The sequence below is a fragment of the Scyliorhinus torazame genome, chromosome 23 (assembly GCF_047496885.1).
Source record: "Scyliorhinus torazame isolate Kashiwa2021f chromosome 23, sScyTor2.1, whole genome shotgun sequence".
NCBI classification, from domain to species: domain Eukaryota; kingdom Metazoa; phylum Chordata; class Chondrichthyes; order Carcharhiniformes; family Scyliorhinidae; genus Scyliorhinus; species Scyliorhinus torazame.
The window spans coordinates 74,268,087-74,291,078 of NC_092729.1; positions in this window are offsets into that span (position 1 = coordinate 74,268,087).

Genomic DNA, 22,992 nt, shown 5'->3' on the forward strand with positions numbered 1-22,992 from the left:
CCATCCACAGCCTGGTATCAGGCTCCAGCCCGTGCTGAAGGAGGCGACACCGTTCTGTAACCAGCACCTTGTTATATCAGATTTGACAGGACCATCCACAGCCTGATGTCAGGCTCCAGGCCGTGCTGAAGGAGGCGACACCGTTCTGTAACCAGCACCTTGTTATATCAGATTTGACAGGACCATCCACAGCCTGGTGTCAGGCTCCAGGCCGTGCTGAAGGAGTCGACACCGTTCTGTAACCAGCTCCGTGTTATATCAGATTTGACAGGACCATCCACAGCCTGATGTCAGGCTCCAGGCCGTGCTGAAGGAGGCGACACCGTTCTGTAACCAGCACCTTGTTATATCAGATTTGACAGGACCATCCACAGCCTGGCGTCAGGCTCCAGGCCGTGCTGAAGGAGGCGACACCGTTCTGTAACCAGCTCCTTGTTATATCAGATTTGACAGGAACATCCACAGCCTGGTGTCAGGCTCCAGGCCGTGCTGAAGGAGGCGACACCGTTCTGTAACCAGCACCTTGTTATATCAGATTTGTCAGGACCATCCACAGCCTCGTGTCAGGCTCCAGGCGGTGCTGAAGGAGGCGACACCGTTCTGTAACCAGCTCCTTGTTGTATCAGATTTGACAGGACCATCCACAGCCTGGTGTCAGGCTCCAGGCCGTGCTGAAGGAGGCGACACCGTTCTGTAACCAGCTCCTTGTTATATCAGATTTTACAGGATCATCCACAGCCTGCTGTCAGGCTCCAGGCCGTGCTGAAGGAGGCGACACCGTTCTGTAACCAGCTCCTTGTTATATCAGATTTGACAGGACCATCCACAGCCTGGTGTCAGGCTCCAGGCCGTGCTGAAGGAGGTGACATCGTTCTGTAACCAGCACCTTGTTATATCAGATTTGACAGGACCATTCACAGCCTGGTGTCAGGCTCCAGGCCGTGCTGAAGGAGGCGACACAGTTCTGTAACCAGCTCCTTGTTATATCAGATTTGACAGGACCATCCACAGCCTGGTGTCAGGCTCCAGGCCGTGCTGAAGGAGGCGACACCGTTCTGTAACCAGCTCCTTGTTATATCAGATTTGACAGGACCATCCACAGCCTGGTGTCAGGCTCCAGGCCGTGCTGAAGGAGGCGACACCGTTCTGTAACCAGCTCCTTGTTATATCAGATTTGACAGGACCATCCACAGCCTGGTGTCAGGCTCCAGGCCGTGCTGAAGGACGCGACACCGATCTGGAACCAGCACCTTGTTGTATCAGATTTCACAGGACCATCCACAGCCTGGTGTTAGGGTCCAGGCCGTGCTGAAGGAGGCGACACCGTTCTGTAACCAGCACCTTGTTATATCAGATTTGACAGGACCATCTACAGCCTGGTATCAGGCTCCAGGCCGTGCTGAAGGAGGCGACACCGTTCTGTAACCAGCACCTTGTTATATCAGGTTTGACAGGACCATCCACAGCCTGGTGTCACGCTCCAGGCCGTGCTGAAGGAGGAGACACAGTTCTGTAACCAGCTCCTTGTTATATCAGATTTGACAGGGCCACCCACAGCCTGGCGTCAGGCTCCAGGCCGTGCTGAAGGAGGCGACACCGTTCTGTAACCTGCTCCTAGTTATATCAGATTTGACAGGACCATCCACAGCCTGGTGTCATGCTCCAGGCCGTGCTGAAGGAGGTGACACCGTTCTGTAACCAGCTCCTTGTTGTATCAGATTTGACAGGACCATCCACAGCCTGGTGTCAGGCTCCAGGCCGTGATGAAGGAGTCGACACCGTTCTGTAACCAGCTCCTTGTTATATCAGATTTGACAGGACCATCCACAGCCTGGTGTCAGGATCCAGGCCGTGCTGAAGGAGGCGACACCGTTCTGTAACCAGCACCTTGTTGTATCAGATTTGACAGGACCATCCACAGCCTGGTGTCAGGCTCCAGGCCGTGCTGAAGGAGGTGACACCGTTCTGTAACCAGCACCTTGTTGTATCAGATTTGACAGGACCATCCACAGCCTGGTGTCAGGCTCCAGGCCGTGCTGAAGGAGGCGACATCGTTCTGTAACCAGCACCTTGTTATATCAGGTTTGACAGGACCATCCACAGCCTGGTATCAGGCTCCAGCCCGTGCTGAAGGAGGCGACACCGTTCTGTAACCAGCACCTTGTTATATCAGATTTGACAGGACCATCCACAGCCTGATGTCAGGCTCCAGGCCGTGCTGAAGGAGGCGACACCGTTCTGTAACCAGCACCTTGTTATATCAAATTTGACAGGACCATCCACAGCCTGGTGTCAGGCTCCAGGCCGTGCTGAAGGAGGCGACACCGTTCTGTAACCAGCTCCGTGTTATATCAGATTTGACAGGACCATCCACAGCCTGATGTCAGGCTCCAGGCCGTGCTGAAGGAGGCGACACCGTTCTGTAACCAGCACCTTGTTATATCAGATTTGACAGGACCATCCACAGCCTGGCGTCAGGCTCCAGGCCGTGCTGAAGGAGGCGACACCGTTCTGTAACCAGCTCCTTGTTATATCAGATTTGACAGGAACATCCACAGCCTGGTGTCAGGCTCCAGGCCGTGCTGAAGGAGGCGACACCGTTCTGTAACCAGCACCTTGTTATATCAGATTTGTCAGGACCATCCACAGCCTCGTGTCAGGCTCCAGGCGGTGCTGAAGGAGGCGACACCGTTCTGTAACCAGCTCCTTGTTGTATCAGATTTGACAGGACCATCCACAGCCTGGTGTCAGGCTCCAGGCCGTGCTGAAGGAGGCGACACCGTTCTGTAACCAGCTCCTTGTTATATCAGATTTTACAGGATCATCCACAGCCTGCTGTCAGGCTCCAGGCCGTGCTGAAGGAGGCGACACCGTTCTGTAACCAGCTCCTTGTTATATCAGATTTGACAGGACCATCCACAGCCTGGTGTCAGGCTCCAGGCCGTGCTGAAGGAGGTGACATCGTTCTGTAACCAGCACCTTGTTATATCAGATTTGACAGGACCATCCACAGCCTGGTGTCAGGCTCCAGGCCGTGCTGAAGGAGGCGACACAGTTCTGTAACCAGCTCCTTGTTATATCAGATTTGACAGGACCATCCACAGCCTGGTGTCAGGCTCCAGGCCGTGCTGAAGGAGGCGACACCGTTCTGTAACCAGCTCCTTGTTATATCAGATTTGACAGGACCATCCACAGCCTGGTGTCAGGCTCCAGGCCGTGCTGAAGGAGGCGACACCGTTCTGTAACCAGCTCCTTGTTATATCAGATTTGACAGGACCATCCACAGCCTGGTGTCAGGCTCCAGGCCGTGCTGAAGGACGCGACACCGATCTGGAACCAGCACCTTGTTGTATCAGATTTCACAGGACCATCCACAGCCTGGTGTTAGGGTCCAGGCCGTGCTGAAGGAGGCGACACCGTTCTGTAACCAGCACCTTGTTATATCAGATTTGACAGGACCATCTACAGCCTGGTATCAGGCTCCAGGCCGTGCTGAAGGAGGCGACACCGTTCTGTAACCAGCACCTTGTTATATCAGATTTGACAGGACCATCCACAGCCTGGTGTCACGCTCCAGGCCGTGCTGAAGGAGGAGACACAGTTCTGTAACCAGCTCCTTGTTATATCAGATTTGACAGGGCCACCCACAGCCTGGCGTCAGGCTCCAGGCCGTGCTGAAGGAGGCGACACCGTTCTGTAACCTGCTCCTAGTTATATCAGATTTGACAGGACCATCCACAGACTGGTGTCAGGCTCCAGGCCGTGCTGAAGGAGGCGACACCGTTCTGTAACCAGCTCCTTGTTGTATCGGATTTGACAGGACCATCCACAGCCTGGTGTCAGGCTCCAGGCCGTGCTGAAGGAGGCGACACCGTTCTGTAAACAGCTCCTTGTTGTATCAGATTTGACAGGACCATCCACAGCCTGGTGTCAGGCTCCAGGCCGTGCTGAAGGAGGTGACACCGTTCTGTAACCAGGTCCTTGTTACATCAGATTTGACAGGACCATCCACAGCCTGGTGTCAGGCTCCAGGCCGTGCTGAAGGAGGTGACACCGTTCTGTAACCAGCTCCTTGTTATATCAGATTTGACAGGACCATCCACAGCCTGGTGTCAGGCTCCAGGCCGTGCTGAAGGAGGCGACACCGTTCTGTAAACAGCTCCTTGTTATATCAGATTTGACAGGACCATCCACAGTCTGGTGTCAGGCTCCAGCCCGTGCTGAAGGAGGTGACACCGTTCTGTAACCAGCTCCTTGTTGTATCAGATTTGACAGGACCATCCACAGCCTGGTGTCAGGCTCCAGGCCGTGCTGAAGGAGGCGACACCGTTCTGTAACCAGCACCTTGTTATATCAGATTTGGCAGGACCATTCACAGACTGGTGTCAGGCTCCATGCCGTGCTGAAGGAGGCGACACCGTTCTGTAACCAGGTCCTTGTTATATCAGATTTGACAGGACCATCCACAGCCTGGTGTCAGGCTCCAGGCCGTGCTGAAGGAGGCGACACCGTTCTGTAACCAGGACCTTGTTATATCAGATTTGGCAGGACCATTCACAGACTGGTGTCAGGCTCCAGGACGTGCTGAAGGAGGCGACACCGTTCAGTAACCAGCTCCTTGTTATATCAGATTTGACAGGACCATCCACAGCCTGGTGTCAGGCTCCAGGCCGTGCTGAAGGAGGTGACACCGTTCTGTAACCAGCTCCTTGTTATATCAGATTTGACAGGATGATCCACAGCCTGGTGTCAGGCTCCAGGCCGTGCTGAAGGAGGCGACACCGTTCTGTAACCAGCTCCTTGTTATATCAGATTTGACAGGACCATCCACAGCCTGGTGTCAGGCTCCAGGCCGTGCTGAAGGAGGCGACACCGTTCTGTAACCAGCTCCTTGATATATCAGATTTGACAGGACCATCCACAGCCTGGTGTCAGGCTCCAGGCCGTGCTGAAGGAGGTGACACCGTTCTGTAACCAGCTCCTTGTTATATCAGATTTGACAGGACCATCCACAGCCTGGTGTCAGGCTCCAGGCCGTGCTGAAGGAGGTGACACCGTTCTGTAACCAGCACCTTGTTATATCAGATTTGACAGGACCATCCACAGCCTGGTGTCAGGCTCCAGGCCGTGCTGAAGGAGGCGACATCGTTCTGTAACCAGCACCTTGTTATATCAGGTTTGACAGGACCATCCACAGCCTGGTATCAGGCTCCAGCCCGTGCTGAAGGAGGCGACACCGTTCTGTAACCAGCACCTTGTTATATCAGATTTGACAGGACCATCCACAGCCTGATGTCAGGCTCCAGGCCGTGCTGAAGGAGGCGACACCGTTCTGTAACCAGCACCTTGTTATATCAGATTTGACAGGACCATCCACAGCCTGGTGTCAGGCTCCAGGCCGTGCTGAAGGAGGCGACACCGTTCTGTAACCAGCTCCGTGTTATATCAGATTTGACAGGACCATCCACAGCCTGATGTCAGGCTCCAGGCCGTGCTGAAGGAGGCGACACCGTTCTGTAACCAGCACCTTGTTATATCAGATTTGACAGGACCATCCACAGCCTGGCGTCAGGCTCCAGGCCGTGCTGAAGGAGGCGACACCGTTCTGTAACCAGCTCCTTGTTATATCAGATTTGACAGGAACATCCACAGCCTGGTGTCAGGCTCCAGGCCGTGCTGAAGGAGGCGACACCGTTCTGTAACCAGCACCTTGTTATATCAGATTTGTCAGGACCATCCACAGCCTCGTGTCAGGCTCCAGGCGGTGCTGAAGGAGGCGACACCGTTCTGTAACCAGCTCCTTGTTGTATCAGATTTGACAGGACCATCCACAGCCTGGTGTCAGGCTCCAGGCCGTGCTGAAGGAGGCGACACCGTTCTGTAACCAGCTCCTTGTTATATCAGATTTTACAGGATCATCCACAGCCTGCTGTCAGGCTCCAGGCCGTGCTGAAGGAGGCGACACCGTTCTGTAACCAGCTCCTTGTTATATCAGATTTGACAGGACCATCCACAGCCTGGTGTCAGGCTCCAGGCCGTGCTGAAGGAGGTGACATCGTTCTGTAACCAGCACCTTGTTATATCAGATTTGACAGGACCATCCACAGCCTGGTGTCAGGCTCCAGGCCGTGCTGAAGGAGGCGACACAGTTCTGTAACCAGCTCCTTGTTATATCAGATTTGACAGGACCATCCACAGCCTGGTGTCAGGCTCCAGGCCGTGCTGAAGGAGGCGACACCGTTCTGTAACCAGCTCCTTGTTATATCAGATTTGACAGGACCATCCACAGCCTGGTGTCAGGCTCCAGGCCGTGCTGAAGGAGGCGACACCGTTCTGTAACCAGCTCCTTGTTATATCAGATTTGACAGGACCATCCACAGCCTGGTGTCAGGCTCCAGGCCGTGCTGAAGGACGCGACACCGATCTGGAACCAGCACCTTGTTGTATCAGATTTCACAGGACCATCCACAGCCTGGTGTTAGGGTCCAGGCCGTGCTGAAGGAGGCGACACCGTTCTGTAACCAGCACCTTGTTATATCAGATTTGACAGGACCATCTACAGCCTGGTATCAGGCTCCAGGCCGTGCTGAAGGAGGCGACACCGTTCTGTAACCAGCACCTTGTTATATCAGGTTTGACAGGACCATCCACAGCCTGGTGTCACGCTCCAGGCCGTGCTGAAGGAGGAGACACAGTTCTGTAACCAGCTCCTTGTTATATCAGATTTGACAGGGCCACCCACAGCCTGGCGTCAGGCTCCAGGCCGTGCTGAAGGAGGCGACACCGTTCTGTAACCTGCTCCTAGTTATATCAGATTTGACAGGACCATCCACAGCCTGGTGTCATGCTCCAGGCCGTGCTGAAGGAGGTGACACCGTTCTGTAACCAGCTCCTTGTTGTATCAGATTTGACAGGACCATCCACAGCCTGGTGTCAGGCTCCAGGCCGTGATGAAGGAGTCGACACCGTTCTGTAACCAGCTCCTTGTTATATCAGATTTGACAGGACCATCCACAGCCTGGTGTCAGGATCCAGGCCGTGCTGAAGGAGGCGACACCGTTCTGTAACCAGCACCTTGTTGTATCAGATTTGACAGGACCATCCACAGCCTGGTGTCAGGCTCCAGGCCGTGCTGAAGGAGGTGACACCGTTCTGTAACCAGCACCTTGTTGTATCAGATTTGACAGGACCATCCACAGCCTGGTGTCAGGCTCCAGGCCGTGCTGAAGGAGGCGACATCGTTCTGTAACCAGCACCTTGTTATATCAGGTTTGACAGGACCATCCACAGCCTGGTATCAGGCTCCAGCCCGTGCTGAAGGAGGCGACACCGTTCTGTAACCAGCACCTTGTTATATCAGATTTGACAGGACCATCCACAGCCTGATGTCAGGCTCCAGGCCGTGCTGAAGGAGGCGACACCGTTCTGTAACCAGCACCTTGTTATATCAGATTTGACAGGACCATCCACAGCCTGGTGCCAGGCTCCAGGCCGTGCTGAAGGAGGCGACACCGTTCTGTAACCAGCTCCGTGTTATATCAGATTTGACAGGACCATCCACAGCCTGATGTCAGGCTCCAGGCCGTGCTGAAGGAGGCGACACCGTTCTGTAACCAGCACCTTGTTATATCAGATTTGACAGGACCATCCACAGCCTGGCGTCAGGCTCCAGGCCGTGCTGAAGGAGGCGACACCGTTCTGTAACCAGCTCCTTGTTATATCAGATTTGACAGGAACATCCACAGCCTGGTGTCAGGCTCCAGGCCGTGCTGAAGGAGGCGACACCGTTCTGTAACCAGCACCTTGTTATATCAGATTTGTCAGGACCATCCACAGCCTCGTGTCAGGCTCCAGGCGGTGCTGAAGGAGGCGACACCGTTCTGTAACCAGCTCCTTGTTGTATCAGATTTGACAGGACCATCCACAGCCTGGTGTCAGGCTCCAGGCCGTGCTGAAGGAGGCGACACCGTTCTGTAACCAGCTCCTTGTTATATCAGATTTTACAGGATCATCCACAGCCTGCTGTCAGGCTCCAGGCCGTGCTGAAGGAGGCGACACCGTTCTGTAACCAGCTCCTTGTTATATCAGATTTGACAGGACCATCCACAGCCTGGTGTCAGGCTCCAGGCCGTGCTGAAGGAGGTGACATCGTTCTGTAACCAGCACCTTGTTATATCAGATTTGACAGGACCATCCACAGCCTGGTGTCAGGCTCCAGGCCGTGCTGAAGGAGGCGACACAGTTCTGTAACCAGCTCCTTGTTATATCAGATTTGACAGGACCATCCACAGCCTGGTGTCAGGCTCCAGGCCGTGCTGAAGGAGGCGACACCGTTCTGTAACCAGCTCCTTGTTATATCAGATTTGACAGGACCATCCACAGCCTGGTGTCAGGCTCCAGGCCGTGCTGAAGGAGGCGACACCGTTCTGTAACCAGCTCCTTGTTATATCAGATTTGACAGGACCATCCACAGCCTGGTGTCAGGCTCCAGGCCGTGCTGAAGGACGCGACACCGATCTGGAACCAGCACCTTGTTGTATCAGATTTCACAGGACCATCCACAGCCTGGTGTTAGGGTCCAGGCCGTGCTGAAGGAGGCGACACCGTTCTGTAACCAGCACCTTGTTATATCAGATTTGACAGGACCATCTACAGCCTGGTATCAGGCTCCAGGCCGTGCTGAAGGAGGCGACACCGTTCTGTAACCAACACCTTGTTATATCAGATTTGACAGGACCATCCACAGCCTGGTGTCACGCTCCAGGCCGTGCTGAAGGAGGAGACACAGTTCTGTAACCAGCTCCTTGTTATATCAGATTTGACAGGGCCACCCACAGCCTGGCGTCAGGCTCCAGGCCGTGCTGAAGGAGGCGACACAGTTCTGTAACCTGCTCCTAGTTATATCAGATTTGACAGGACCATCCACAGACTGGTGTCAGGCTCCAGGCCGTGCTGAAGGAGGCGACACCGTTCTGTAACCAGCTCCTTGTTGTATCGGATTTGACAGGACCATCCACAGCCTGGTGTCAGGCTCCAGGCCGTGCTGAAGGAGGCGACACCGTTCTGTAAACAGCTCCTTGTTATATCAGATTTGACAGGACCATCCACAGCCTGGTGTCAGGCTCCAGGCCGTGCTGAAGGAGGTGACACCGTTCTGTAACCAGCTCCTTGTTATATCAGATTTGACAGGACCATCCACAGCCTGGTGTCAGGCTCCAGGCCGTGCTGAAGGAGGCGACACCGTTCTGTAAACAGCTCCTTGTTATATCAGATTTGACAGGACCATCCACAGTCTGGTGTCAGGCTCCAGCCCGTGCTGAAGGAGGTGACACCGTTCTGTAACCAGCTCCTTGTTGTATCAGATTTGACAGGACCATCCACAGCCTGGTGTCAGGCTCCAGGCCGTGCTGAAGGAGGCGACACCGTTCTGTAACCAGCACCTTGTTATATCAGATTTGGCAGGACCATTCACAGACTGGTGTCAGGCTCCATGCCGTGCTGAAGGAGGCGACACCGTTCTGTAACCAGGTCCTTGTTATATCAGATTTGACAGGACCATCCACAGCCTGGTGTCAGGCTCCAGGCCGTGCTGAAGGAGGCGACACCGTTCTGTAACCAGGACCTTGTTATATCAGATTTGGCAGGACCATTCACAGACTGGTGTCAGGCTCCAGGACGTGCTGAAGGAGGCGACACCGTTCAGTAACCAGCTCCTTGTTATATCAGATTTGACAGGACCATCCACAGCCTGGTGTCAGGCTCCAGGCCGTGCTGAAGGAGGTGACACCGTTCTGTAACCAGCTCCTTGTTATATCAGATTTGACAGGATGATCCACAGCCTGGTGTCAGGCTCCAGGCCGTGCTGAAGGAGGCGACACCGTTCTGTAACCAGCTCCTTGTTATATCAGATTTGACAGGACCATCCACAGCCTGGTGTCAGGCTCCAGGCCGTGCTGAAGGAGGCGACACCGTTCTGTAACCAGCTCCTTGATATATCAGATTTGACAGGACCATCCACAGCCTGGTGTCAGGCTCCAGGCCGTGCTGAAGGAGGTGACACCGTTCTGTAACCAGCTCCTTGTTATATCAGATTTGACAGGACCATCCACAGCCTGGTGTCAGGCTCCAGGCCGTGCTGAAGGAGGTGACACCGTTCTGTAACCAGCACCTTGTTATATCAGATTTGACAGGACCATCCACAGCCTGGTGTCAGACTCAAGGCCGTGCTGAAGGAGGCGACACCGTTCTGTAACCAGCACCTTGTTATATCAGATTTGACAGGACCATCCACAGCCTGGTGTCAGGCTCCAGGACGTGCTGAAGGAGGCGACACCGTTCAGTAACCAGCTCCTTGTTATATCAGATTTGACAGGACCATCCACAGCCTGGTGTCAGGCTCCAGGCCGTGCTGAAGGAGGTGACACCGTTCTGTAACCAGCTCCTTGTTATATCAGATTTGACAGGATGATCCACAGCCTGGTGTCAGGCTCCAGGCCGTGCTGAAGGAGGCGACACCGTTCTGTAACCAGCTCCTTGTTATATCAGATTTGACAGGACCATCCACAGCCTGGTGTCAGGCTCCATGCCGTGCTGAAGGAGGCGACACCGTTCTGTAACCAGCTCCTTGATATATCAGATTTGACAGGACCATCCACAGCCTGGTGTCAGGCTCCAGGCCGTGCTGAAGGAGGTGACACCGTTCTGTAACCAGCTCCTTGTTATATCAGATTTGACAGGACCATCCACAGCCTGGTGTCAGGCTCCAGGCCGTGCTGAAGGAGGTGACACCGTTCTGTAACCAGCACCTTGTTATATCAGATTTGACAGGACCATCCACAGCCTGGTGTCAGACTCAAGGCCGTGCTGAAGGAGGCGACACCGTTCTGTAACCAGCACCTTGTTATATCAGATTTGACAGGACCATCCACAGCCTGGTGTCAGGCTCCAGGCCGTGCTGAAGGAGGCGACACCGTTCTGTAACCAGCTCCTTGTTATATCAGATTTGACAGGACCATCCACAGCCTGGTGTCAGGCTCCAGGCCGTGCTGAAGGAGGAGACACCGTTCTGTAACCAGCTCCTTGTTATATCAGATTTGACAGGTCCATCCACAGCCTGGTGTCAGGCTCCAGGCCGTGCTGAAGGAGGTGACACCGTTCTGGAACCAACACCTTGTTATATCAGATTTGACAGGGCCACCCACAGCCTGGTGTCAGGCTCCAGGCCGTGCTGAAGGAGGCGACACCGTTCTGTAACCTGCTCCTTGTTATATCAGATTTGACAGGACCATCCTCAGACTGGTGTCAGGCTCCAGGCCGTGCTGAAGGAGGCGACACCGTTCTGTAACCAGCTCCTTGTTGGATCAGATTTGACAGGACCATCCACAGCCTGGTGTCAGGCTCCAGGCCGTGCTGAAGGAGGTGACACCGTTCTGTAACCAGGTCCTTGTTATATCAGATTTGACAGGACCATCCACAGCCTGGTGTCATCTCCAGGCCGAGCTGAAGGAGGCGACACCGTTATGTAACCAGCTCCTTGTTATATCAGATTTGACAGGACCATCCACAGCCTGGTGTCATGCTCCAGGCCGTGCTGAAGGAGGTGACACCGTTCTGTAACCAGCTCCTTGTTGTATCAGATTTGACAGGACCATCCACAGCCTGGTGTCAGGCTCCAGGCCGTGATGAAGGAGTCGACACCGTTCTGTAACCAGCTCCTTGTTATATCAGATTTGACAGGACCATCCACAGCCTGGTGTCAGGATCCAGGCCGTGCTGAAGGAGGCGACACCGTTCTGTAACCAGCACCTTGTTGTATCAGATTTGACAGGACCATCCACAGCCTGGTGTCAGGCTCCAGGCCGTGCTGAAGGAGGTGACACCGTTCTGTAACCAGCACCTTGTTGTATCAGATTTGACAGGACCATCCACAGCCTGGTGTCAGGCTCCAGGCCGTGCTGAAGGAGGCGACATCGATCTGTAACCAGCACCTTGTTATATCAGGTTTGACAGGACCATCCACAGCCTGGTATCAGGCTCCAGCCCGTGCTGAAGGAGGCGACACCGTTCTGTAACCAGCACCTTGTTATATCAGATTTGACAGGACCATCCACAGCCTGATGTCAGGCTCCAGGCCGTGCTGAAGGAGGCGACACCGTTCTGTAACCAGCACCTTGTTATATCAGATTTGACAGGACCATCCACAGCCTGGTGTCAGGCTCCAGGCCGTGCTGAAGGAGGCGACAACGTTCTGTAACCAGCTCCGTGTTATATCAGATTTGACAGGACCATCCACAGCCTGATGTCAGGCTCCAGGCCGTGCTGAAGGAGGCGACACCGTTCTGTAACCAGCACCTTGTTATATCAGATTTGACAGGACCATCCACAGCCTGGCGTCAGGCTCCAGGCCGTGCTGAAGGAGGCGACACCGTTCTATAACCAGCTCCTTGTTATATCAGATTTGACAGGAACATCCACAGCCTGGTGTCAGGCTCCAGGCCGTGCTGAAGGAGGCGACACCGTTCTGTAACCAGCACCTTGTTATATCAGATTTGTCAGGACCATCCACAGCCTGGTGTCAGGCTCCAGGCGGTGCTGAAGGAGGCGACACCGTTCTGTAACCAGCTCCTTGTTGTATCAGATTTGACAGGACCATCCACAGCCTGGTGTCAGGCTCCAGGCCGTGCTGAAGGAGGCGACACCGTTCTGTAACCAGCTCCTTGTTGTATCAGATTTGACAGGACCATCCACAGCCTGGTGTCAGGCTCCAGGCCGTGCTGAAGGAGGTGACACCGTTCTGTAACCAGCTCCTTGTTATATCAGATTTGACAGGATGATCCACAGCCTGGTGTCAGGCTCCAGGCCGTGCTGAAGGAGGCGACACCGTTCTGTAACCAGCTCCTTGTTATATCAGATTTGACAGGACCATCCACAGCCTGGTGTCAGGCTCCAGGCCGTGCTGAAGGAGGCGACACCGTTCTGTAACCAGCTCCTTGATATATCAGATTTGACAGGACAATCCACAGCCTGGTGTCAGGCTCCAGGCCGTGCTGAAGGAGGCGACACCGTTCTGTAACCAGCTCCTTGTTATATCAGATTTGACAGGACCATCCACAGCCTGGTGTCAGGCTCCAGGCCGTGCTGAAGGAGGCGACACCGTTCTGTAACCAGCTCCTTGTTATATCAGATTTGACAGGACCATCCACAGCCTGGTGTCAGGCTCCAGGCCGTGCTGAAGGACGCGACACCGATCTGGAACCAGCACCTTGTTGTATCAGATTTCACAGGACCATCCACAGCCTGGTGTTAGGGTCCAGGCCGTGCTGAAGGAGGCGACACCGTTCTGTAACCAGCACCTTGTTATATCAGATTTGACAGGACCATCTACAGCCTGGTATCAGGCTCCAGGCCGTGCTGAAGGAGGCGACACCGTTCTGTAACCAACACCTTGTTATATCAGATTTGACAGGACCATCCACAGCCTGGTGTCACGCTCCAGGCCGTGCTGAAGGAGGAGACACAGTTCTGTAACCAGCTCCTTGTTATATCAGATTTGACAGGGCCACCCACAGCCTGGCGTCAGGCTCCAGGCCGTGCTGAAGGAGGCGACACAGTTCTGTAACCTGCTCCTAGTTATATCAGATTTGACAGGACCATCCACAGACTGGTGTCAGGCTCCAGGCCGTGCTGAAGGAGGCGACACCGTTCTGTAACCAGCTCCTTGTTGTATCGGATTTGACAGGACCATCCACAGCCTGGTGTCAGGCTCCAGGCCGTGCTGAAGGAGGCGACACCGTTCTGTAAACAGCTCCTTGTTATATCAGATTTGACAGGACCATCCACAGCCTGGTGTCAGGCTCCAGGCCGTGCTGAAGGAGGTGACACCGTTCTGTAACCAGCTCCTTGTTATATCAGATTTGACAGGACCATCCACAGCCTGGTGTCAGGCTCCAGGCCGTGCTGAAGGAGGCGACACCGTTCTGTAAACAGCTCCTTGTTATATCAGATTTGACAGGACCATCCACAGTCTGGTGTCAGGCTCCAGCCCGTGCTGAAGGAGGTGACACCGTTCTGTAACCAGCTCCTTGTTGTATCAGATTTGACAGGACCATCCACAGCCTGGTGTCAGGCTCCAGGCCGTGCTGAAGGAGGCGACACCGTTCTGTAACCAGCACCTTGTTATATCAGATTTGGCAGGACCATTCACAGACTGGTGTCAGGCTCCATGCCGTGCTGAAGGAGGCGACACCGTTCTGTAACCAGGTCCTTGTTATATCAGATTTGACAGGACCATCCACAGCCTGGTGTCAGGCTCCAGGCCGTGCTGAAGGAGGCGACACCGTTCTGTAACCAGGACCTTGTTATATCAGATTTGGCAGGACCATTCACAGACTGGTGTCAGGCTCCAGGACGTGCTGAAGGAGGCGACACCGTTCAGTAACCAGCTCCTTGTTATATCAGATTTGACAGGACCATCCACAGCCTGGTGTCAGGCTCCAGGCCGTGCTGAAGGAGGTGACACCGTTCTGTAACCAGCTCCTTGTTATATCAGATTTGACAGGATGATCCACAGCCTGGTGTCAGGCTCCAGGCCGTGCTGAAGGAGGCGACACCGTTCTGTAACCAGCTCCTTGTTATATCAGATTTGACAGGACCATCCACAGCCTGGTGTCAGGCTCCAGGCCGTGCTGAAGGAGGCGACACCGTTCTGTAACCAGCTCCTTGATATATCAGATTTGACAGGACCATCCACAGCCTGGTGTCAGGCTCCAGGCCGTGCTGAAGGAGGTGACACCGTTCTGTAACCAGCTCCTTGTTATATCAGATTTGACAGGACCATCCACAGCCTGGTGTCAGGCTCCAGGCCGTGCTGAAGGAGGTGACACCGTTCTGTAACCAGCACCTTGTTATATCAGATTTGACAGGACCATCCACAGCCTGGTGTCAGACTCAAGGCCGTGCTGAAGGAGGCGACACCGTTCTGTAACCAGCACCTTGTTATATCAGATTTGACAGGACCATCCACAGCCTGGTGTCAGGCTCCAGGACGTGCTGAAGGAGGCGACACCGTTCAGTAACCAGCTCCTTGTTATATCAGATTTGACAGGACCATCCACAGCCTGGTGTCAGGCTCCAGGCCGTGCTGAAGGAGGTGACACCGTTCTGTAACCAGCTCCTTGTTATATCAGATTTGACAGGATGATCCACAGCCTGGTGTCAGGCTCCAGGCCGTGCTGAAGGAGGCGACACCGTTCTGTAACCAGCTCCTTGTTATATCAGATTTGACAGGACCATCCACAGCCTGGTGTCAGGCTCCATGCCGTGCTGAAGGAGGCGACACCGTTCTGTAACCAGCTCCTTGATATATCAGATTTGACAGGACCATCCACAGCCTGGTGTCAGGCTCCAGGCCGTGCTGAAGGAGGTGACACCGTTCTGTAACCAGCTCCTTGTTATATCAGATTTGACAGGACCATCCACAGCCTGGTGTCAGGCTCCAGGCCGTGCTGAAGGAGGTGACACCGTTCTGTAACCAGCACCTTGTTATATCAGATTTGACAGGACCATCCACAGCCTGGTGTCAGACTCAAGGCCGTGCTGAAGGAGGCGACACCGTTCTGTAACCAGCACCTTGTTATATCAGATTTGACAGGACCATCCACAGCCTGGTGTCAGGCTCCAGGCCGTGCTGAAGGAGGCGACACCGTTCTGTAACCAGCTCCTTGTTATATCAGATTTGACAGGACCATCCACAGCCTGGTGTCAGGCTCCAGGCCGTGCTGAAGGAGGAGACACCGTTCTGTAACCAGCTCCTTGTTATATCAGATTTGACAGGTCCATCCACAGCCTGGTGTCAGGCTCCAGGCCGTGCTGAAGGAGGTGACACCGTTCTGGAACCAACACCTTGTTATATCAGATTTGACAGGGCCACCCACAGCCTGGTGTCAGGCTCCAGGCCGTGCTGAAGGAGGCGACACCGTTCTGTAACCTGCTCCTTGTTATATCAGATTTGACAGGACCATCCTCAGACTGGTGTCAGGCTCCAGGCCGTGCTGAAGGAGGCGACACCGTTCTGTAACCAGCTCCTTGTTGGATCAGATTTGACAGGACCATCCACAGCCTGGTGTCAGGCTCCAGGCCGTGCTGAAGGAGGTGACACCGTTCTGTAACCAGGTCCTTGTTATATCAGATTTGACAGGACCATCCACAGCCTGGTGTCATCTCCAGGCCGAGCTGAAGGAGGCGACACCGTTATGTAACCAGCTCCTTGTTATATCAGATTTGACAGGACCATCCACAGCCTGGTGTCATGCTCCAGGCCGTGCTGAAGGAGGTGACACCGTTCTGTAACCAGCTCCTTGTTGTATCAGATTTGACAGGACCATCCACAGCCTGGTGTCAGGCTCCAGGCCGTGATGAAGGAGTCGACACCGTTCTGTAACCAGCTCCTTGTTATATCAGATTTGACAGGACCATCCACAGCCTGGTGTCAGGATCCAGGCCGTGCTGAAGGAGGCGACACCGTTCTGTAACCAGCACCTTGTTGTATCAGATTTGACAGGACCATCCACAGCCTGGTGTCAGGCTCCAGGCCGTGCTGAAGGAGGTGACACCGTTCTGTAACCAGCACCTTGTTGTATCAGATTTGACAGGACCATCCACAGCCTGGTGTCAGGCTCCAGGCCGTGCTGAAGGAGGCGACATCGATCTGTAACCAGCACCTTGTTATATCAGGTTTGACAGGACCATCCACAGCCTGGTATCAGGCTCCAGCCCGTGCTGAAGGAGGCGACACCGTTCTGTAACCAGCACCTTGTTATATCAGATTTGACAGGACCATCCACAGCCTGATGTCAGGCTCCAGGCCGTGCTGAAGGAGGCGACACCGTTCTGTAACCAGCACCTTGTTATATCAGATTTGACAGGACCATCCACAGCCTGGTGTCAGGCTCCAGGCCGTGCTGAAGGAGGCGACAACGTTCTGTAACCAGCTCCGTGTTATATCAGATTTGACAGGACCATCCACAGCCTGATGTCAGGCTCCAGGCCGTGCTGAAGGAGGCGACACCGTTCTGTAACCAGCACCTTGTTATATCAGATTTGACAGGACCATCCACAGCCTGGCGTCAGGCTCCAGGCCGTGCTGAAGGAGGCGACACCGTTCTATAACCAGCTCCTTGTTATATCAGATTTGACAGGAACATCCACAGCCTGGTGTCAGGCTCCAGGCCGTGCTGAAGGAGGCGACACCGTTCTGTAACCAGCACCTTGTTATATCAGATTTGTCAGGACCATCCACAGCCTGGTGTCAGGCTCCAGGCGGTGCTGAAGGAGGCGACACCGTTCTGTAACCAGCTCCTTGTTGTATCAGATTTGACAGGACCATCCACAGCCTGGTGTCAGGCTCCAGGCCGTGCTGAAGGAGGCGACACCGTTCTGTAACCAGCTCCTTGTTGTATCAGATTTGACAGGACCATCCACAGCCTGGTGTCAGGCTCCAGGCCGTGCTGAAGGAGGTGACACCGTTCTGTAACCAGCTCCTTGTTATATCAGATTTGACAGGATGATCCACAGCCTGGTGTCAGGCTCCAGGCCGTGCTGAAGGAGGCGACACCGTTCTGTAACCAGCTCCTTGTTATATCAGATTTGACAGGACCATCCACAGCCTGGTGTCAGGCTCCAGGCCGTGCTGAAGGAGGCGACACCGTTCTGTAACCAGCTCCTTGATATATCAGATTTGACAGGACAATCCACAGCCTGGTGTCAGGCTCCAGGCCGTGCTGAAGGAGGCGACACCGTTCTGTAACCAGCACCTTGTTATATCAGATTTGACAGGACCATCCACAGCCTGGTGTCAGGCTCCAGGCCGTGCTGAATGAGGCGACACCGTTCTGTAACCAGCTCCTTGTTATATCAAATTTGACAGTACCATCCACAGCCTGGTGTCAGGCTCCAGGCCGTGCTGAAGGAGGAGACACCGTTCTGTAACCAGCTCCTTGTTATATCAGATTTGACAGGTCCATCCACAGCCTGGTGTCAGGCTCCAGGCCGTGCTGAAGGAGGTGACACCGTTCTGGAACCAGCACCTTGTTGTATCAGATTTGACAGGAGCATCCACAGCCTGGTGTTAGGGTCCAGGCCGTGCTGAAGGAGGCGACACCGTTCTGTAACTAGCACCTTGTTATATCAGATTTGACAGGGCCACCCACAGCCTGGTGTCAGGCTCCAGGCCGTGCTGAAGGAGGCGACACCGTTCTGTAACCTGCTCCTTGTTATATCAGATTTGACAGGACCATCCTCAGACTGGTGTCAGGCTCCAGGCCGTGCTGAAGGAGGCGACACCGTTCTGTAACCAGCTCCTTGTTGTATCAGATTTGACAGGACCATCCACAGCCTGGTGTCAGGCTCCAGGCCGTGCTGAAGGAGGTGACACCGTTCTGTAACCAGGTCCTTGTTATATCAGATTTGACAGGACCATCCACAGCCTGGTGTCATCTTCAGGCCGAGCTGAAGGAGGCGACACCGTTCTGTAACCAGCTCCTTGTTATATCAGATTTGACAGGACCATCCACAGCCTGGTGTCATGCTCCAGGCCGTGCTGAAGGAGGTGACACCGTTCTGTAACCAGCTCCTTGTTGTATCAGATTTGACAGGACCATCCACAGCCTGGTGTCAGGCTCCAGGCCGTGCTGAAGGAGGTGACACCGTTCTGTAACCAGCACCTTGTTGTATCAGATTTGACAGGACCATCCACAGCCTGGTGTCAGGCTCCAGACCGTGCTGAAGGAGGCGACATCGTTCTGTAACCAGCACCTTGTTATATCAGGTTTGACAGGACCATCCACAGCCTGGTATCAGGCTCCAGCCCGTGCTGAAGGAGGCGACACCGTTCTGTAACCAGCACCTTGTTATATCAGATTTGACAGGACCATCCACAGCCTGATGTCAGGCTCCAGGCCGTGCTGAAGGAGGCGACACCGTTCTGTAACCAGCACCTTGTTATATCAGATTTGACAGGACCATCCACAGCCTGGTGTCAGGCTCCAGGCCGTGCTGAAGGAGGCGACACCGTTCTGTAACCAGCTCCGTGTTATATCAGATTTGACAGGACCATCCACAGCCTGATGTCAGGCTCCAGGCCGTGCTGAAGGAGGCGACACCGTTCTGTAACCAGCACCTTGTTATATCAGATTTGACAGGACCATCCACAGCCTGGCGTCAGGCTCCAGGCCGTGCTGAAGGAGGCGACACCGTTCTGTAACCAGCTCCTTGTTATATCAGATTTGACAGGACCATCCACAGCCTGGTGTCAGGCTCCAGGCCGTGCTGAAGGAGGCGACACCGTTCTGTAACCAGCTCCTTGTTATATCAGATTTGGCAGGAACATCCACAGCCTGGTGTCAGGCTCCAGGCCGTGCTGAAGGAGGCGACACCGTTCTGTAACCAGCACCTTGTTATATCAGATTTGTCAGGACCATCCACAGCCTGGTGTCAGGCTCCAGGCGGTGCTGAAGGAGGCGACACCGTTCTGTAACCAGCTCCTTGTTGTATCAGATTTGACAGGACCATCCACAGCCTGGTGTCAGGCTCCAGGCCGTGCTGAAGGAGGCGACACCGTTCTGTAACCAGCTCCTTGTTGTATCAGATTTGACAGGACCATCCACAGCCTGGTGTCAGGCTCCAGGCCGTGCTGAAGGAGGAGACACCGTTCTGTAACCAGCTCCTTGTTATATCTGATTTGACAGGTCCATCCACAGCCTGGTTTCAGGCTCCAGGCCGTGCTGAATGAGGTGACACCGTTCTGGAACCAGCACCTTGTTGTATCAGATTTGACAGGAGCATCCACAGCCTGGTGTTAGGGTCCAGGCCGTGCTGAAGGAGGCGACACCGTTCTGTAACTAGCACCTTGTTATATCAGATTTGACAGGGCCACCCACAGCCTGGTGTCAGGCTCCAGGCCGTGCTGAAGGAGGCGACACCGTTCTGTAACCTGCTCCTTGTTATATCAGATTTGACAGGACCATCCTCAGACTGGTGTCAGGCTCCAGGCCGTGCTGAAGGAGGCGACACCGTTCTGTAACCAGCTCCTTGTTGTATCAGATTTGACAGGACCATCCACAGCCTGGTGTCAGGCTCCAGGCCGTGCTGAAGGAGGTGACACCGTTCTGTAACCAGGTCCTTGTTATATCAGATTTGACAGGACCATCCACAGCCTGGTGTCATCTTCAGGCCGAGCTGAAGGAGGCGACACCGTTCTGTAACCAGCTCCTTGTTATATCAGATTTGACAGGACCATCCACAGCATGGTGTCATGCTCCAGGCCGTGCTGAAGGAGGTGACACCGTTCTGTAACCAGCTCCTTGTTGTATCAGATTTGACAGGACCATCCACAGCCTGGTGTCAGGCTCCAGGCCGTGCTGAAGGAGGTGACACCGTTCTGTAACCAGCACCTTGTTGTATCAGATTTGACAGGACCATCCACAGCCTGGTGTCAGGCTCCAGGCCGTGCTGAAGGAGGCGACATCGTTCTGTAACCAGCACCTTGTTATATCAGGTTTGACAGGACCATCCACAGCCTGGTATCAGGCTCCAGCCCGTGCTGAAGGAGGCGACACCGTTCTGTAACCAGCACCTTGTTATATCAGATTTGACAGGACCATCCACAGCCTGATGTCAGGCTCCAGGCCGTGCTGAAGGAGGCGACACCGTTCTGTAACCAGCACCTTGTTATATCAGATTTGACAGGACCATCCACAGCCTGGTGTCAGGCTCCAGGCCGTGCTGAAGGAGGCGACACCGTTCTGTAACCAGCTCCGTGTTATATCAGATTTGACAGGACCATCCACAGCCTGATGTCAGGCTCCAGGCCGTGCTGAAGGAGGCGACACCGTTCTGTAACCAGCACCTTGTTATATCAGATTTGACAGGACCATCCACAGCCTGGCGTCAGGCTCTAGGCCGTGCTGAAGGAGGCGACACCGTTCTGTAACAAGCTCCTTGTTATATCAGATTTGACAGGACCATCCACAGCCTGGTGTCAGGCTCCAGGCCGTGCTGAAGGAGGCGACACCGTTCTGTAACCAGCTCCTTGTTATATCAGATTTGGCAGGAACATCCACAGCCTGGTGTCAGGCTCCAGGCCGTGCTGAAGGAGGCGACACCGTTCTGTAACCAGCACCTTGTTATATCAGATTTGTCAGGACCATCCACAGCCTGGTGTCAGGCTCCAGGCGGTGCTGAAGGAGGCGACACCGTTCTGTAACCAGCTCCTTGTTGTATCAGATTTGACAGGACCATCCACAGCCTGGTGTCAGGCTCCAGGCCGTGCTGAAGGAGGCGACACCGTTCTGTAACCAGCTCCTTGTTGTATCAGATTTGACAGTACCATCCACAGACTGGTGTCAGGCTCCAGGCCGTGCTGAAGGAGGAGACACCGTCGTTCTGTAACCAGCTCCTTGTTATATCAGATTTGACAGGTCCATCCACAGCCTGGTGTCAGGCTCCAGGCCGTGCTGAAGGAGGTGACACCGTTCTGGAACCAGCACCTTGTTGTATCAGATTTGACAGGAGCATCCACAGCCTGGTGTTAGGGTCCAGGCCGTGCTGAAGGAGGCGACACCGTTCTGTAACTAGCACCTTGTTATATCAGTTTTGACAGGGCCACCCACAGCCTGGTGTCAGGCTCCAGGCCGTGCTGTAGGAGGCGACACCGTTCTGTAACCTGCGCCTTGTTATATCAGATTTGACAGGACCATCCTCAGACTGGTGTCAGGCTCCAGGCCGTGCTGAAGGAGGCGACACCGTTCTGTAACCAGCTCCTTGTTGTATCAGATTTGACAGGACCATCCACAGCCTGGTGTCAGGCTCCAGGCCGTGCTGAAGGAGGTGACACCGTTCTGTAACCAGGTCCTTGTTATATCAGATTTGACAGGACCATCCACAGCCTGGTGTCATCTCCAGGCCGAGCTGAAGGAGGCGACACCGTTCTGTAACCAGCTCCTTGTTATATCAGATTTGACAGGACCATCCACAGCCTGGTGTCATGCTCCAGGCCGTGCTGAAGGAGGTGACACCGTTCTGTAACCAGCTCCTTGTTGTATCAGATTTGACAGGACCATCCACAGCCTGGTGTCAGGCTCCAGGCCGTGCTGAAGGAGGTGACACCGTTCTGTAACCAGCACCTTGTTGTATCAGATTTGACAGGACCATCCACAGCCTGGTGTCAGGCTCCAGGCCGTGCTGAAGGAGGCGACACCGTTCTGTAACCAGCACCTTGTTATATCAGATTTGACAGGACCATCCACAGCCTGATGTCAGGCTCCAGGCCGTGCTGAAGGAGGCGACACCGTTCTGTAACCAGCACCTTGTTATATCAGATTTGACAGGACCATCCACAGCCTGATGTCAGGCTCCAGGCCGTGCTGAAGGAGGCAACACCGTTCTGTAACCAGCACCTTGTTATATCAGATTTGACAGGACAATCCACAGCCTGGCGTCAGGCTCCAGGCCGTGCTGAAGGAGGCGACACCGTTCTGTAACCAGCTCCTTGTTATATCAGATTTGACAGGACCATCCACAGCCTGGTGTCAGGCTCCAGGCCGTGCTGAAGGAGGCGACACCGTTCTGTAACCAGCTCCTTGTTATATCAGATTTGGCAGGAACATCCACAGCCTGGTGTCAGGCTCCAGGCCGTGCTGAAGGAGGCGACACCGTTCTGTAACCAGCACCTTGTTATATCAGATTTGTCAGGACCATCCACAGCCTGGTGTCAGGCTCCAGGCGGTGCTGAAGGAGGCGACACCGTTCTGTAACCAGCTCCTTGTTGTATCAGATTTGACAGGACCATCCACAGCCTGGTGTCAGGCTCCAGGCCGTGCTGAAGGAGGCGACACCGTTCTGTAACCAGCTCCTTGTTGTATCAGATTTGACAGGACCATCCACAGCCTGGTGTCAGGCTCCAGGCCGTGCTGAAGGAGGCGACACCGTTCTGTAACC